We start from the raw sequence: 12,810 nt of genomic DNA, 5'->3' as shown, positions 1-12,810 counted from the left end.
ATCCCTGGCCTTACTTGGTGGGTTAAGGATCTGGTGTTGCCCTGCTCTGTGGTGTAGGTCCCAGACACAGATCAGACCTGGTGTTGCTCTGGCATAGGCCAGCAGGTATAGCTCAGATTAGACCCCTCGCCTGGGAACCTCCATGTGCTGCAAGTGCGGCCCTACAAAGAAAAAACAAAAAACAAATTTCTGCTTACAACTTAATGGCCAAAATAAGTCACATGACTTTCTAATTTTAAAAGGGTAGTAAAATTACACTTTGTTTTGTGCCTGGATCTTAATTTATAAAAGTAAGAGCCAACAGGGAGAGATCAAATTCACTGAAAAGAAAGTTTAAGGTAACTCACAGTTCATGAGAGGAGCATCAGGTTTTAGTCATATATCAAGAGAGGGCTTAGGCTGCAGCTTTTATTGGGTTTTCTGTAAGGAAGGCAAGGCAGGGCAGAGTGAACAGTTTAGGACTGGCTAGTTTGAATAATTCTTGGGGTCTTTGGGTCACAATGGATGATCTTTAGTTACCTGGTACCTGATCTGGATGATTTAGAACAGGGGAAATATTGTGAGATTTAGATAAGGAAGTGAATGAGGGTATAAAGTCAGAATTGGTTGGTTTTCACATGAAAGGCATACTCATGGACAATTGTTATTGTCTTAGGAATTAGCTAGCCGTGGGAAGGGCAGTCTCCCCCCAGGGTCTGTAATGCCCCCAAGTGTCAGAGCATTGAGAATATAGAAAATAAGAAAATATGGCTAATTTGATGCTGTGATGAATGGACGCCAAAATAGACAAATACAGAATCTATGCAAATGTAGAACACAATCCAACCATGGTCTTTGAAGAAAAGGAGCTCTGGCATGTTCGAGAACAGATGGTTGGGGGCCATGTAGTATGTCACTCAAGTCTCTTCTTTAGAGAATCTGCTGGGGGGAGGGTTGCTGGTGACACCCACTGGCTGCCACACTTGGAGCTGCCATGCTGAGCCCTGTTTGCTGCTGGTCAGGGCTACTCCTCTCCAATGACCAACACGATGAGGGTATTAAAGCCTGGCTGATCATGCCCAGTGTGGAACTCTCCTAACAGGTAATCTTTGCTCAGGGATTCCCCATTAGCTTGGCAGATATTCTCCATTGTGTATCCTATTTCTCATCTGCTCTTCCTGCCTTGCCACGCCTTTCACAGATGTCAGCCCTGAATCATGGTCTGAAGACTCTCCCAGCCTGTACCTGATCCCACCCCATGTCATCCTTAACAGGCTCTTCCTCAATAAATCTCTTACCTGTCTAACCCTGTCTTAGGGTCTGCTTCTCCGAGGATCCAGATTGACTTGGACCTATTAGGGAAGTTTCCTGAGAAGAGAAACCCATGAACCCACTTGCTAGATTCTTCAGCAGACAATGAATCTGAAATAGGAAGAAACTTCATTTATCTCTGTTGCCTTCATCCCAAGGTCTACTTCTTTTTTTGCTCCTTTTTTTTTTTTTTGGCTTTTTAGCGCCATACTGGTGGCATAGGGAGGTTCCCGGGCTAGGAGTCTAAATGGAGCTACAGCTGTCAGCCTACACCACAGCCACCGCAACATCAGATCCGAGCTGCATCTTGCCACCTACACCACAGCTCATGGCAATGCTGGATCCTTAACCCACTGAGAGAGAACAAGGATCAAACCCACAACCTCATGGTTCCTAGTCAGATTCATTTCCTCTGTGCCACAATGGGAACTCCTTCTCCCCATTTTTTATCTGTGATTTACCACTAATCCAAACTATAATCTGAAAGCCAATCTAGATCATTTCTCCTTACCCTTAAATAATCTATCACTAATTTCGGTCACTTCTAGCTCCATAGCACCTATGGAATCTGTCTTCTCTATGTATTTTGCCACCACCCTCTTAGTTGATGTCTTCATTGTTTTTCATCAGGACAATTCCCTCTAGCTGGTCATCTTGCATCAAAACTCTTCTTCTTCATGTAATCCTTAATTCTACAATGAACCTAATGTTTTGCTATGTTAAAAATTAATCATATAATCCTCTCCTTAAAATCCCTATATGTTAGAAGACAAAGCAAAATTTCATCACCTCCCCTGTGGCAGCCGTTCAAGAGCTGGCCTCTGCATAGCCCTCTAGCCTCATCTACAACACACATTGTGGTCTAACGCCTGCATCTTCCCACCATTGAGCCATACTGAGTTACCCTCAGTTCCCAGATGTGCTGTTCTCTTTCAGGCCTCCTTCCCTTTTAATATTCTGTTCCCTCTGTCCCACATGACAACCTCATCCTTCTAAATTTCCTCACCAGGTAAACTCATAATCCAAGGATCACCTTCAATGTCACTGCCACTGAAACCTTTGCATTTCCTGATCCAAGTACTCCTTCTTTGTATTCCTATAGTAAATCAGCTATACTCTAGCATAACCCTTGTCCCATAGGTATGGGCGTGAGTCTGCTATAAGCACAGTTTATGTGGCGTGAAAAAAAACCAAGCTCCATAATATGGAAGACAAACAGGTTTTAGATCACATATTGATTCTGAAAAAATTGATAGCAACTACTTGGCTTTCTGTATTGAAAGTTATTTTCAGACCCTTCCTGGACCCAGGGAGAGAGAGTTGAAGATCAATTAAAGGTGTTCCCCATGAACATAAGAAAGAAGTCAGTGACCATGTAATTACTAAAAGCATTAGGGATTTAGGTCACTGCAATATGAGACGGGAAACAGATTCCTATAGGTCGCATTTGTCCTGTCTCACCATTGTGGGGGAAAGTGAAGAAGGTACCTACTATCTCTGTGATCTGGTGCTATGGCTCTTATTTCACCTACTTTATGGTTAGCAAAGGTTAGATGATGTTATGGTAAGACTGAGACCCCATTTCAAAGTTAAGTGACATAACCACCAAAATGTTATTGCTTGTCGAACAATAAGAGGTTTTTCCTCTTCCTAGTTACTCAGGTACCCCAAGCTGACAGGCATTCAACCCTATTCTAGTTTCACATCCAGAAACTGAGGCTTCCATCATTACCATTGAGCAGAAAAGTCACTTGGAAGGTCATAAATTTGCTATTCCATCTTTCAGCCCAGAAATGATATATGCTACTTCTTCCTGGAATTTTTTGACCAAAATTTCTTATATGGACTTGTCACCTCTAGAGGGAGCACTACCACCTCGAACTTTTTGTGATAATTAAAAAGTTAATAATGTAAAATACATGGAATAGTGTCTGAATTGAAGTAATAGCTCAATAAACATAGGATATTATTATTATTTTAGGTTGTGCTGGTATATACCCTCGCCTTAGGAATTTAGGTCACTGCAAAGGAACAGGGGCAACAGTTCAGCAGTCAGTTTTTAGAGGTATCTGAACTCATCTAATAGCATCCTCAACTCCTGGTAAATAAATTGCACAGTAGCCAAACCATATGGCCAAGAACACAATCCATATTTTTTTTGCCATTCTGTGAAAGTAAACCTCTTTGGAAGGCAGAAAGTGAAAAGTGAAGCTAATTTCGGCTTTATTTATTTATTAAATTGCACAATCTCTCCCATGCTATCCCTCCCCTGCCATGTCATAGGAAATTTTACCTTGTGTCCCCCAGGGCCTATCACACTTTTCAGCATTCTTCTTAGGCTTCTTACACAAAGACTGTCATGCCAATCTCTTTTTTTTTTTTTTTTTTTTTTTTTTGCTTTTTATGGGCATATGGAAGTTCCCAGTCTAGGGGTCAAATCACAGCTGCAGCTTCCTGCCACAACCACATCTACAGCAACACAGGATCTGAGCCACATCTGCGGTCTACCACCACAGCTCACAGCAAGGCTGGATCCTTAACCCACTGAACGAGGCCAGGGATCGAACCTGCATCCTCATGGATCCTAGTTGGGTTCCTTACCGCTGAACCACAACAGAAACTCCTGTCATCCCGGTCTTATCAGATCTTCATGGTGAACATCCTCAATTTCCTGCTCTCACATCTGCCAGTGAATGTATACCTTCCTCCATCCTACCGTTTTTCCTTTTCTCCTAAAAGGTTATGTGTTCTCTTCTAAAGGATCATACAACCACCTGTAATTTCTCATAGTCTAGAATCGTGTTCTTTTCCTCAAGACTTCCTCTCCTATATCTTTGTTTCTCCTTATCTACTGGCACCTTCTGTTAATCTATGAATATTCCAGATTCTCTGATCCTAAGAAATACCCTTCTTTGAGCTATCTAATCTTTCAAATTTCCTTTTCATGCACATTTCCTGAAAATTAGCCTATAATTACCAGGACTGCTTTCTTACTCCCCCATTTCCTCATCGATCCTCTATAATCTGGATTCTTCTCCAACCATTCTACTGAGGTATCTCTTTTGAAGTCATTAATGACCTGATTGTCTAAACTAATGGACCTTTTAAATTCATATATCTTGATTTTTTTCTTGGTTTGACTCCATGAATGAATTCCTTCTTAAAACTCCCTGCCCCATAACTTTCTAAGACAGTAAACTTTCTTATTTTGGATGAGAGAACTTTACCTGCTAAATGTTCTTTCCCAAAAGATCCTCTTCCTTCAGCCATTCTTCATATTCTATTATTCTTCAAGAGTCTTTAGCAGGGCCACTGAACTTCTACATGTCAATTATGGTCTGTCTTCAATATCTCCTCTTGCAGAATACTTTCCAAATCATTATGTGAAACCAAGGCCTCCTCTCTAATCTTTGGATGGACAGTATCCACCTGTGGGCTTTATAGCATCCCTTGAATATTCCATAGATCACTGTTAAGTGATCTGTGAGACTCCAGGGAGTCATCCTTTTATCTTATTCCCAATGTCCATTAAATAATTAAGCCCTTATGTCGTCTCCTAACTATATTCTGAGTAGTAACTGTTTTCTCCATCTAACTGATGCCCTAGTTTAGGCCTCTACCATACCTTGTGGGAACCCCTGGACCTAAAGTTTTTGCTATCTGGAAACTACTTTCTGCACTTCAGCTGACATGCTTATTTAATTTGGATGCCTCTTAAAAGGTAAATGTGACCTTATTGTTTTTCTTGATGTCTATGGGATAACGTCAAAGGTCTGTTTGAGCTCAACTCATCTCTCAGATCCCATCTTATGATCTTCACCTTTTATGCTCAAGGAATACAAAACTCCTAGAAGTTTTCAAAATTTCAAGACTTCTATAGACTTGTCTAGGGACATGACTTTGAGCACACTATCCTCACCTCCTAAACATGCCTCCCAAATTTTCTGGGCACAACTACCATACACATCCCCACTTTCTACTCCAGTTTAGTTTGGATGCCTCTTAAAAGAGAGATGTTTTGCTGTCATAATAGTTATATTATCAGTCATTGAATAGGCTCTGACCTAGTTTGACCTGCGTGGTTCTGGATAACTTATTTATCTTTTCTGAGTCTCATGGGAATGATAATAACATACATTTCACATGGCAGTGGAGGATAAGTGAGACAACATAGAAAGTGATTAGGACAGTATCCACTGACTATTCACCATCGTTTTCCCAGTGACTAGTGTGGGATCTGGCACATTGGAGACACAGAAATATTTGTTGGAAGGATACATGCTAGTTATCATATTAATAGCTCAATCATTCATTCTCAACCATTTCACTATCTTATGGCTCAATATCTATTAGTTTGTCTCTGTTTCAAATACCACACACTGAGCTTTTTAAAGTTTATCTTAAGGAGATTATCTTATGCAATTTTTTTGCATTTATATATTTTCATTTTCATGTTCTTTTCCATTATGGTTTATTATAGGTTATTGAATATAATTCCCTATGCAATAGGACCTTGTTGTTTGTCCATCCTATATAAAATACTTTTCATCTACTAGATACTCTATATAATAGGTTGCAGATTCAATATTTTATTTAAGGTTATTTGGCACATATGATGTATTTTCAAATGTTCAATGAATGAAGAATAAATGAATGGATGAATGAAATTAATCTATAGCAGGTCCTCTTCTGCTGCAAGTGTCAACACTAACTTCATGGCTCTTGCGTTATAATTCCCTCTTCTCTCCAATCTCTTGTCCCTTCCCTACTTGATTGACATCCTGAATGTAGGTATGTGGTTATGTATGTGAGTGTTCACTTTTAACTTATTGATTTATAAATCAAACACAGTTGAACTTAAAAGAATATTCTGAGTGCTTTCCCCAATATCGCTGATTTGATCATTTACATGCAAAAAATGAGGGGAAGAGTTGGTACAAATTACTGAACAAGGATTTTATAATAATGTGCCTTCCTTAAGTCATAAAAATTTCAAGCTATAGAGTATTTTTAAGCTATACAACCATTCACTATGAATTCAAGGCTAGCTCCCATGGACCTGTCCTGCATTAGGGCCTCCATTTCCCTATGTCATGCATATTTTTAAAAAGAGAGTTCCAGAGTTCCCTGGTGGCTCAGCAGGTTAAGGACCTGGCATTGTCACTTCTGTGGCTCAGGTTTGATCCCTGGCCCAGGAACTTCCACATGCCATGGGAAATTTTAAAAATTTAAAAGAGTATTCCATTTGTTGGATGCTTATTAAATAAAAGGAACTACTCATATGAGTAGATGGGGGATATTTGTTAAATGTGACATGATGCCATTCCTGTTTAATAAACTTTTTGTGAAGTAATCTCTTCCTGCTCAAACTATTTCAAGGAAGTTCACAGTTAAAACATATATAGAAATGTTCAAATAAAGTTATAAGAGTGGTGAGAGAACATTTTTTGTTTCTTTAAGGTCTGACATGTTTTCCAGGTTTTCTGTAATGAATATGTATTATATAGTAAAGTTCAAAGTACACTTAAAAAAAGGAAAACTCATTAATTATATAAAGCAAGGGGAAACCTATTGGACAAGGAATGTGGTATATCATTTGAGCATTCAATTAAGTTCTGATTAAGTAGGGGCCAGACCACACCTGGTAACTGTAAGCATCAGTCATTTGGGTGAGATCAAAATCTTTCTCAAAATTAAATTCCAAGGAAAGCACTGTCATTTGGTTTTAGTGAAATAGCAAAATATTCAGCATAAAAAACTCAGATTTCACTCCAAGATTGTTTTCATCGAATTCGTGACTTTGAACAAATCATTTACTATCTCTGGGATTCACATAGAGAGAGAAGGAAGGGAGAGTAGCTTCAGATCTCCAAGTTTCCTTCCTGCTTTAATAATATGATCCATATAATATGATTATATGAATATAATATGATAATATGATCCAGATTCAGGTAGACAGTTTCAAAATAAGACTAGGAGCCCTCTCTTTCCACTTGAAAATTGGGCCCTAAGGAAAGTCCTTGCTGCCCCTAAGAACTTGAAAGAAAAACTGTATCCCTTTACTCACATACAGATAAAGACAATTCAGAGTCCTGCTTAGTGCATTAAAGATGAAAAGAGTGACTCTTCTACTCTTCTTTTCTTCCTTAGATTCTATCCTGGTTTCCACTTTTAGTATTTCACACAAGAAAAAAAAAAATATATATATATATATAAAGTCGGTCTTTTTCAAGTCTCCTGCTGCTCCTTTGTATGTTTTTAAACCCAATGTTTTAGCAGAAGATGAGAATAGATGCTCAGTGCTGATGTAAATGGCAATGCCGTCATCACTCAGCTAACAGAAAACAGAAATAAAAGGGTAGTGAGGGGGAAGGGAGGGGTTGAGCAGTGCTAAGTGTTAGTGAAGTAGATGTTTAAAAATGATAAGTTCCTGGAGGTCAGGAATCATGCTGTTCATTTCTTTTTTGATCTCACGGCACTGGCTCAGTGATCTCTCTCTTTCCTGAGCTGTAGTAGCACTATGCAAATTCTTTATTTGGAGATCCTCATAAAATTTCGAGGCAAGTTTTCTTTTGATGTCTTGATTTCTTTCTATAAAATTATTTTTACTACCTTTCAAGGTCTGCCTGCTTTGGGTCTTTTACTAAATCAGAGACATCTTAGGGGCCTGCATTGTCTTTTAGATGCTAGTTTCTTTCATGATCCCTAGCTTGAACTTATACTTTGCAGGTTTTCAATATGGATTATATTCTCTGAATGGAGAAGGTTATTTACTCAATGTGGATTCATTTAAAGAATTTGACTGTGGCCTCTATGTTGCCAACTTCTTCATTCTCCTACTTCATTAAAATCCTTGAACTGCAGATTCTCTTCAAGTACCTTTTCATTACCTTCCCAACATTGACTTTTCCTTCCTTCTTTCTATTACTTATCTATTATCTTCCCCCAGATTCAGCTGAAAAATTCACCTTCTCCAAAAGATTTCTAACATTAATTTTTCTCACACTGGCCATCACTTTAACTTTCAAGATTCAGGTTTCCCTTTGCTACTACCCAGTTGTGAAATGTCTCTTCTGCAATTCCATTCTATAAACTTGGCTCCCAAAACGATCGTAAGGAACAACAGTGAGTCATTTCTTTCTTATTGTGGAATATGCAAGGACTGGCACATTGTAGTAGCTCAAGAAATACTAGTTTCTTTCCTTGGTAGAAACCTCAACATTACAGGCAGTCAAAACATGTTTTAAAATTACATTACTGAAGCTATCTCTCGTGCTGAGTTTGGCACCAAGGGATCATTGCCACTCTACTGTGTTCATTAATTCAAAGTGGAGTGCAGTAAAGTGACAAGAAATTCTATACCTTTTTGAACCATAGGATGGAAAAAACTAGAGAAGACGGTAGAGAGCATGCAATCACTCTAGCCAGGGGAGCATGGTACACTAAGAAGGACTATGACTTTTCCAAGGACAAACAATCCATTTGAGAGAGGACACTTAGATCTAAATGGTTTCAGTAGAATACCCTTGTGACTTTTCCTTTGTCCCTCTGCTCTTTCCTGGATCAATATGTTTTCAAACTATTAAGGTGGTGCCCTGGGTGCTCTATCCCTAAGGTGGCCATGGAAGCTTAACTTCATCCTTTTCTTTGGAGTTGAAACTCTTCTGATAAAATATTCATGGCAGTTCATCTTTTGTAGATCGCCTTTAAAGCTTTTCAAGCTGAAGTATATGTGCCTCTGATGATTCATGGTATAGGGTAAAATTACTGCTAAAGCCACAGGATAAACAGGACACATCTTCCAGAAACTACTTTCATATAAGTGCAACTATATATTTCTTTTTAAATTAAGGGATTTTTCAAATGTTCAAAGTTGTGGCTGCTCCTTCCAGCTCTTCTCCTGGGAATATCCATCCAGGCTGCCTTGAAGTTAGCAGAACTCAGGGAGGAAAGTCAAAGTAGAAAATGTGACAATAACTGGGTCACCATGCTGTACAGTAGGAAAAAAAAATTGTATTGAGGAAATAGCAATTAAAAAAATAAAAGAAATAAAAGAAAATGTGGCAAAACTAGTGAGTTGCAAAACACCCACAATGTCAGTTTATAAAACTGTCTGTAGTTTTTGTATAATTTGTGGTTCAACCTTGACTCTCTGTCAGTCTTATTCTTCGATGCCTTACTGTTTAGCAAAGTACTGAGCACAGTGCCTATTTGTTGCCTAAGTGTGGAATGTATATTAAGGATGATGAATACTTATTGAGACTATAGAAGAAGAGGGCCTGCAGACTCTGCCTTAGGGAATATGAAGACCCAGATATGCCATACTAGGGATCACAGAAATTGAGAAGGTACAGCAATTTGAGAACATTTTACATTCTGACAAATATTAGAAAAGCCAATTCCAAGCTACTTTAAGGAATAGTTTCATTTTAACTTCCTGATATGAGAGAAAATAGATGGTGAGTTCAATACAACCTGCTATGTTTGTGAGTTATAATAACAATAATTGAAAGCTCAATAACTTTTACATGCACACTAATAGGTCATTTTATTACGCAGTTACCTGATCTATATGCTCTCTTAATTATTCTGAGACACTTAAAAATCTATCCTTATAATATTAAAGAAAAACAATCATATTTAAATTTTAATTAAGAGGAAAAACTGAGAAACTAAAAATGAAGTGTCTGACATAATGAAATCATTGGAATTTTAAACCTTTACACTGTGGCTTTTATTTTCTTGAGAAATGAAAGTGTCACCACTTCAACTGTGTAAGGCAAAGATTATGGAGAGGTTGTTTACCAAAAGCAAAAAGTATCACTATTTTAAAGAATGTAATCTGGGTTAACTTTTCATCTTCTTTTAGGGGATCATTTCATGTGGCAGTCACCATCTTTTGGGGGAGGCAGAAGTTTAGATCTGGAGAAACAATGTAGAAATATCATTGGAAATGCTAAGATACATTTGAAAGGAGTACAGCTTCAATGGCGTATTCTTCTTGTTAAAAATACATAAGGATCAATATCACAGCTGTGCTTGGTGCACAAAATGATTCAAAATATAAATCATTCACAAAACATTCAGGTTAAGGTAGGGACTGATAGCCCCAGTGAAGAGGGAATGAATGAAGTCAAGTACACCCCCGCAAGGTCCAGGTGCCTGGCTCTTGTGCTCTTTCTGAACAGTGTAGTGCAGAAGCTAGACTTATTTGAATTTTGGAAACAAAATATATTTTCATTGATCAACAAGCCCACGCTGCAGTTCCTTTATGTCAAGTTCCAATTTCAACAAACACTTCCCTAGATAGCATTTTGTAAGCTTACCCATTCTTTGCTGCCAAAGGCAATGAAACAGGAACATCTAACAATTTTAATTGCTTTTAAATGCTTATTTAAGCACATGGGGAAGAATTTGGGGGAGTAGTAAAATCACCCTTTTCTCTGTCTTTTTTTTTTTAAGGAATTAGATCCTTCAAAGTTTTAATTCTTTTTAAAAATAATGTATGGTATATTATTATATTCGAAGGATAAATTGTACTCAATAATATTGCTTGCGTTCAGGAAAATCAGAAGTTCTATTATAAACTAGGTATTCAAGGCTAATAAGCTGAGAATTTATCTTTCCCATTTTCAAAATTTCAAGTTTTATTTTATTGCTTCTTGAGACATAATTTAAACAAATCGGAAATTTGGGAGCTTTTGTGGATTATAATTTCACAAAGTTAAAAAGCATAGCTTGACCTATGAATTGGCCTCCTTTTGCATAATTATATTAATGTGGATAATGGTTCCACTCTCATTAAAAACTGTGTTGTTAACAATTCGAATACATGTTTCAGAAAGTAAACAGAGAAAAAAAAAAGCACTCTTAAAACAGTGGTACGATGACAAAATAGTGAACTTGGCATAAGGAGACTTGAGCCCTAAGCTTGAATCCTTAAGACCCATAAATCAGATGATAAATACTCAGAATCTTCATTTGTCATCTGAAAATGAACCTTACTGACTAGATAAAATATTGCTTCTTTTTCTGTGGAAATATCCTTAAAAGACCTGCAGTAATTTTTTTTTTAAGTTTTACTGAAGTATAATTGATTTTCAGTGTTGTGATAATTTCTGCTGTACAACAAAGTGATTCAGTTATACCTGTACAGATGTAGAGGCCTCTAGTATTTCTCAGGTTATGACACTGTTGTTTATGAGTTGATTATAGATTGTACCGAGTGACATTATTTTATCTTAATAATTACCCATTATAAAAATAAATATTTGAAAAATTTTCTCATTTCAGTAGATTTAAATGCTGCTTAATGTTTATTTTATTTAAGTTTTGAAAAAGATTCTATAAATATTAAATCTATAATACTACAGATGATAATAAAGTAATATGTCTATATATATGTGTATATATATATATGCAGAAGAAGCTTGATTATTAGGAAATAGATGAGCCAGGGGCTCATATTATCACTGAGGAATTTATTTTTTGTGTCCCACCCTGCTTCCACATTACAGATTTCATCTCCAGATTCACTCTATAATGTCAAGATGACTCCCAGCTGCTGCTGGGCCAGGAGTCTTCTTTTTCCATATCCAGCAGGATAAAGTGGGAAATGACTCTCAGGAATCCAGGAAAAGTTAGCAGCTCACTCCGATTGGACCAGCTTAGGTCGCATGCTCCATCACTGGGTCCTCAAAGATAATAAAAACTCTTGGACTGGAATAAAAAGAAAGGGAATAGAGGCAGGGATGCCACTGCATATGATAAGAAAATTCACTTACTCACCAAGCACAGCAGCCTCATCAATTCCCTGTCTATGCCGTCACACAGTCAGTGCTCTGGGACTTGATTTCCAACTCCAAGCACATGCCTTACGACTTTTATGGTCTCCAGAACTCTCTGTCTACCTACTCAGCAGGCCAGAAGTGATAGAAAGTTGATGCACTCCGTGATGGTGGATAAATACTCCAACTCCTGGTTCTTTTGCTCTTCGGATCAGACCATACTACCTGGGTCCCGAGCAGGATTAAATCCCAATAGTGGTGGATTGATTGGTAATCTGACCTTTATTGATTGCTTCCTCTTCCTTGTCTCACTTCTCCACATCCTTTCCAGTATTTCCATCTCCCAAATAAACTTTCCAAACTTATTCTTTGGCTCAGGATCTGCATCTGGAGAAATCCAAACTTAATGGTATTAAAGCTTCACCTTCCCATAACTCATTTCAAATAGAGTGTTTATTTTGCAAGATTTATATGAAGCTTGGTTACCTCTTAAATAAAAGGGAGATAATAATGTTTGCTCCTCTCTCATCATGATTATTACAAAGATCAGTGAGATAATACACATGGAAATATGTGTAAGGTACTGTACAAATGAGCATAGGTACAGTTATCATGATCAGATACATTCGAAAAAGCAGTCCCCTGAATTATTGGCAGGTATTCATCAAGGTAGGAATCCTGGGCAGTGCCCTCTGCCTTCTCCTGAAATAAAAAGGACAAGAATTAATAAAAA

Source organism: Sus scrofa, chromosome 13 (genome assembly GCF_000003025.6).
Source record: "Sus scrofa isolate TJ Tabasco breed Duroc chromosome 13, Sscrofa11.1, whole genome shotgun sequence".
In the NCBI taxonomy this organism is placed as follows: Eukaryota; Metazoa; Chordata; class Mammalia; order Artiodactyla; family Suidae; genus Sus; species Sus scrofa.
The sequence above is the reverse complement of the archived record's forward strand: the minus strand, read 5'-3'. Positions refer to the sequence as shown.